This window comes from Bufo bufo, chromosome 2, assembly GCF_905171765.1.
Source record: "Bufo bufo chromosome 2, aBufBuf1.1, whole genome shotgun sequence".
In the NCBI taxonomy this organism is placed as follows: domain Eukaryota; kingdom Metazoa; phylum Chordata; class Amphibia; order Anura; family Bufonidae; genus Bufo; species Bufo bufo.
The window spans coordinates 813,328,290-813,335,164 of record NC_053390.1 but is presented as its reverse complement, the minus strand read 5'-3'; positions in this window follow the sequence as shown (position 1 = coordinate 813,335,164).

Genomic DNA, 6,875 nt, shown 5'->3' with positions numbered 1-6,875 from the left:
ATTAATCACGGAACAAAAGTTTAAACTGAGAAAATGTACCATTTTAAGGGAAAAATATGTTGAATCAGAATTTCATGGTGTCAACAAATCCCCAAAAAGTTGGGACAAGGCCATTTTCACCACTGTGTGGCATCTCCCCTTCTTCTTACAACACTCAACAGACGTCTGGGGACCGAGGAGACCAGTTTCTCAAGTTTAGAAATAGTAATGCTCTCCAATTCTTGTCTAATACAGGCCTCTAACTGTTCAATCGTCTTGGGCCTTCTTTGTTGCACCTTCCTCTTTATGATGCGCCAAATGTTCTCTATAGGTGAAAGATCTGGACTGCAGACTGGCCATTTCAGTACCCGGATCCTTCTCCTACGCAGCCATAATGTTGTGATTGATGCAGAATGTGGTCTGGCATTATCTTGTTGAAAAATGCAGGGTCTTCCCTGAAAGAGATGACGTCTGGATGGGAGCATATGTTGTTCTAGAACCTGAATATATTTTTCTGCATTGATGGTGCCTTTCCAGACATGCAAGCTGCCCATGCCACACACACTCATGCAACCCCATACCATCATAGATGCAGGCTTCTGAACTGAGCGTTGATAACAACTTGGGTTGTCCTGGTTCTCTTTGGTCATGGCGTCCCAGATTTCCAAAAAGAACTTCGAATCGTGACTCGTCTGACCACAGAACAGTCTTCCATTTTGCCACACTCCATTGTAAATGATCCCTGGCCCAGTGAAAACGCCTGAGCTTGTGGATCTTGCTTAGAAATGGCTTCTTCTTTGCACTGTAGAGTTTCAGCTGGCAACGGCGGATGGCACGGTGGATTGTGTTCACTGACAATGGTTTCTGGAAGTATTCCTGAGCCCATTCTGTGATTTCCTTTACAGTAGCATTCCTGTTTGTGGTGTAGTGTCGTTTAAGGGCACGGAGATCACGGGCATCCAGTATGGTTTTACGGCCTTGACCCTTACGCACAGAGATTGTTCCAGATTCTCTGAATCTTCGGATGATGTTATGCACAGTTGATGATGATAGATGCAAAGTCTTTGCAATTTTTCGCTGGGTAACACCTTTCTGATATTGCTCCACTATCTTTCTGTGCAACATTGTGGGAATTGGTGATCCTCTACCCATCTTGGCTTCTGAGAGACACTGCCACTCTGAGAAGCTCTTTTTATACCCAATCATGTTGCCAATTGACCTAATTAGTGTTAATTGGTCTTCCAGCTCTTCGTTATGCTCAAATTTACTTTTTCCAGCCTCTTATTGCTACTTGTCCCAACTTTTTGGGGATTTGTTGACACAGTGAAAATTGGAATCAACATATTTTTCCTTTATAATGATACATTTACTCAGATTAAACGTTTTTGGAATCCGGTTTGTATATCATTTAATACTTTGAGAGACAGACATCACACCTGTCATCAGTGGACCTGTTGCAGCTTTACCTCTGTCCATCTTAAAGGGAACCTGTCATGTGGATATTTGATTATAATCTAACTAATTATATACAATCATTAACTACTAAAAAGTGCCTTAGATGTATTCACTTACTGGTGTGACAGATGGTTACCTCATAATATACACACAAAGATGCCACATGCCGCATGCTAATGAGCTGATTTGAGTCCAGCGTGATTTCATTGAGTCCAGCGTATATTTAATTCAGAGCTATAGCCACTCCCCTGCCCACCTGCTGCTGATTCATATGGAAAATAACTGTCATTCAGCAGCAGGTAGGCGGGGAGAGTCAGGAGCTCATGAATATTCATGACTCATCATTATCAGCTGGAGCTTTTCAATACAAGATGTTGGCATCTTGACTGGGTCAATTAAAGAAAGTGACCCAGCATTTTGCTAAGAGAATCAGTCACTTATTTATGTTGCCCTTAGTTAGGACACCATAAAACTGGTGACAGGTTCCCTTTAACCACCTCAGCCCCCTTAGCTTAAACACCCTTAATGACCAGGCCACTTTTTACACTTCTGACCTACACTACTTTAACCGTTTATTGCTCGGTCATGCAACTTACCACCCAAATGAATGTTACCTCCTTTTCTTATCACTAATAGAGATTTCATTTGGTGGTATTTCATTGCTGCTGACATTTTTAATTTTTTTGTTATTAATCGAAATTTAACAATTTTTTTTGCAAAAAAATGACATTTTTCACTTTCAGTTGTAAAATTTTGCAAAAAAAAACGACATCCATATATAAATTTTTCTCGAAATTTATTGTTCTACATGTCTTTGATAAAAAAAAAATGTTTGGGTAAAAAAAAAAAATGGTTTGGGTAAAAGTTATAGCGTTTACAAACTATGGTACAAAAATGTGAATTTCCGCTTTTTGAAGCAGCTCTGACTTTCTGAGCACCTGTCATGTTTCCTGAGGTTCTACAATGCCCAGACAGTAAAAACACCCCACAAATGACCCCATTTCGGAAAGTAGACACCCTAAGGTATTCGCTGAAGGGCATAGTGAGTTCATAGAACTTTTTATTTTTTGTCACAAGTTAGCGGAAAATGATGATTTTTTTTTTATTATTATTTTTTCTTACAAAGTCTCATATTCCACTAACTTGTGACAAAAAAATAAAAACTTCTATGAACTCACTATGCCCATCAGCGAATACCTTGGGGTGTCTTCTTTCCAAAATGGGGTCACTTGTGGGGTAGTTATACTGCCCTGGCATTCTAGGGGCCCAAATGTGTGGAAAATAGTTTGAAATCAAAATCTGTAAAAAATGGCTGGTGAAATCCAAAAGGTGATCTTTGGAATGTGGGCCCCTTTGCCCACCTAGGCTGCAAAAAAGTGTCACACATGTGGTATCTCCGTACTCAGGAGAAGTTGGGCAATGTGTTTTGGGGTGTCTTTTTACATATACCCATGCTGGGTGAGAGAAATATCTTGGCAAAAGACAACTTTCGCCATTTTTTTATACAAAGTTGGCATTTGACCAAGATATTTATCTCACCCAGCATGGGTATATGTAAAATGACACCCCAAAATACATTGCCCAACTTCTCCTGAATATAGAGATACCACATGTGTGACACTTTTTTGCAGCCTAGGTGTGCATAAATATCTCGGTCAAATGCCAACTTTGTATAAAAAAATGGGAAAAGTTGTCTTTTGCCAAGATATTTCTCTCACACAGCATGGGTATATGTAAAAAGACACCCCAAAACACATTGCCCAACTTCTCCTGAGTACGGGGATACCACATGTGTGACACTTTTTTGCAGCCTAGGTGGGCAAAGGGGCCCACATTCCAAAGAGCACCTTTCGGATTTCACCGGCCATTTTTTACAGATTTTGATTTCAAACCACTTCTCACGCATTCGGCCCCTAAAATGCCAGGGCAGTATAACTACCCCACAAGTGACCCCATTTTGGTAAGAAGACACCCCAAGGTATTTTGTGATGGGCATAGTGAGTTCATGGAAGTTTTTATTTTTTTCACAAGTTAGTGGAATATGAGACTTTGTAAGGAAAAAAATAAAATAAAAAAAATAATCATTTTCTGCTAACTTGTGACAAAAAATAAAAAATTCTAGGAGCTCGCCATGCCCCTCACGGAATACCTTGGGGTGTCTTATTTCCAAAATGGGGTCACTTGTGGTGTAGTTATACTGCCCTGGCATTCTAGTGGCCCTAATGTGTGGTAAGTAGGAAAATGACCTGTGAAATCCGAAAGGTGCTCTTTGGAATGTGGGCCCCTTTGCCCACCTAGGCTGCAAAAAAGTGTCACACATCTGGTATCGCCGTACTCAGGAGAAGTAGGGCAATGTGTTTTGGGGTGTCTTTTTACATATACTCATGCTGGGTGAGAGAAATATCTCGGCAAAAGACAACTTTTCCCATTTTTTATACAAAGTTGGCATTTGACCAAGATATTTATCTCACCCAGCATGGGTATATGTAAAATGACACCCCAAAACACATTGCCCAACTTCTCCTGAGTACGGCGATACCAGATGTGTGACACTTTTTTGCAGCCTAGATGCGCAAAGGGGCCCACATTCCTTTTATGAGGGCATTTTTAGACATTTGGATCCCAGACTTCTTCTCACGCTTTAGGGCCCCTAGAATGCCAGGGCAGTATAAATACCCCACATGTGACCCCATTTTGGAAAGAAGACACCCCAAGGTATTCAATGAGGGGCATGGCGAGTTCATAGAATTTTTTTTTTTTTTGGCACAAGTTAGCGGAAATTGATATATATATATTTTTTTCTCACAAAGTCTCCCTTTCCGCTAACTTGGGACAAAAATTTCAATCTTTCATGGACTCAATATGCCCCTCACGGAATACCTTGGGGTGTCTTCTTTCCGAAATGGGGTCACATGTGGGGTATTTATACTGCCCTGGCATTCTAGGGGCCCTAAAGCGTGAAAAGAGGTCTGGAATATAAATGTCTAAAAATTTTTACGCATTTGGATTCCGTGACGGGTATGGTGAGTTCATGTGAGATTTAATTTTTTGACACAAGTTAGTGTAATATGAGACTTTGTAAGAAAAAAAAAAAATAATTTCCTAACTTGGGCCAAAAAAATGTCTGAATGGAGCCTTACAGGGGGGTGATCAATGACAGGGGGGTGATCAATCTATATCAGTCTATATGGGGTGATCAACCCCCTGTCATTGATCACCCCCCTGTAAGGCTGCATTTAGATGTCCGTATGATTTTTACGGATCCACTGATACATGGATCGGATCCGCAAAACACATACGGACATCTGAATACAGCCTTACAGGGGGGTGATAAATGACAGGGGGGTGATCAATGACAGGGGGGTGATCAGGGAGTCTATATGGGGTGATCACCCCCCTGTAAGGCTCCATTCAGATGTCCGTATGTGTTTTGCGTATCCGATCCATGTATCAGTGGATCCGTAAAAATCATACGGACATCTGAATGCAGACTTACAGGGGGGTGATCAATGACAGGGGGGTGATCAATGACAAAGGGGTGATCAGGGAGTCTATATGGGGTGATCTTCTCCCTGTCATTGATCACCCCCCTATAAGGCTCCATTCAGATGTCCGTATGTGTTTTGCGGATCCGATCCATGTATCCGTGGATCCGTAAAAAAACATACGGACATCTGAATGGAGCCTTACAGGGGGGTGATCAATGACAGGGGGGTGATCAATGACAGGGGGGTGATCAGGGAGTCTACATGGGGTGATCACCCCCGTCATTGATCACCCCCCTGTAAGGCTGCATTCAGATGTCCGTATGCATTTTGCGGATCCGATCCATGTATCAGTGGATCCGTATAAATCATATGGACGTCTGAATGGAGCTTAACAGGGGGGTGAGCAATGACAGGGATGTGATCAATGACAGGGGGTGATCAGGGAGTCTATATGGGGTGATCAGGGGTGATCAGGGGTGATCAGGGGTTGATCAGCGGTTAATAAGGGGTTAATAAGTGACAGGGGGGTGTAGTGTAGTGTAGTGGTGCTTGGTGCTACATATTACTGAGCTGCCTGTGTCCTCTGGTGGTCGATCCAAACAAAAGGGACCACCAGAGGACCAGGTAGCAGGTATATTAGACGCTGTTATCAAAACAGCGTCTAATATACCTGTTAGGGGTTAAAAAAATTGCATCTCCAGCCTGCCAGCGAACGATCGCCGCTGGTAGGCTGGAGATCCACTCGCTTACCTTCCGATCCTGTGAACGCGCGCTCCTGTGTGCGCGCGTTCACAGGAAATCTCGCGTCTCGCGAGATGACGCACGGATGCGTCCAGGAGGAATGAATCAACCACCTTCCGGACGCATCCGTGCGTTAGGCGGTCGGGAGGTGGTTAAAGAGACAGTTTTCTACATGGATGTAACTGTTACTAGGAGCAACGTTCAGTAAAAGTTATAAGTTGGATTGCACCATCCTTGCCTCAGTCTCCAGTTCCTCAGTTAACATTACAGTAAATGGTTGTACCACCACAAAAGGTACTGGCGTCACGACTACAAGGGACCTTGCCATAGGCACATTAATACAGACCATCAAGGGCACCTCGAACCACCATCTGGCCTACGTCCCTTACACCAGAGTGTGCCCCAGAGAATACTTGTGCCGTTCTCCTCTTCACTTATGCGATTCTGCCCAGGGACGACCTAACCGTGAGTAACCAGAACTGTATTTCCCTCGGCCCACCTAGTGCTCACACCGTGACCTCACGCATAAGTCCCCTGTCGGTCTGGCATACTGCAGTATGACATGTAGATGACAGGCGTCACTCTTAGAATCACTTCACTTATTTGGTCAGTTACGGGGCCAAAACTGACCAAATAACTCAAGTATGAACTCAGCCTTACAGGTCAATATTAGCGTCACGTATAAAGAACCGTGCAGTGACCCAAAGTTCTACTATAGAGTAAAGAGCGCACTGCTTTTACACAGTCTTCAGCTGATTCCACATAGATTTCTACAGAACCTGTTCTGTTACACGCTGAGACAAGTAGTTTCCCCCTGACAGATTGGAGAAGGTGTCAGGAGTAAGTTTGTGTTGACATCACTGGTGATTTTGCCCTTCTTATCCATCATAAGAACAGCCCCAATAAAATGGATCCTGTCTTTTGAGCATCCGCCTTCACTCGGTCAGCATTTGCTCAGTAATCCATCAGTAATGCTAAGACCAAAAAAAAACAGGATTGGATCCAAAACAGAGATGACACGTGAATGGACTATTTCCATGTCTTCTGTGTTTTGTACCCACTCCTGCTTGTGGCTCCCAAATAATAATCCAATCCTGATGCATAATAGGACTGTGTGATACAGGCCTTACAGCTGCTCCAAAGCCCGGAACCGGTGTGTTTCTCACTTTTACGTCCTTCAGACATATCAGAAGGGTAAAATAAATGGTGATG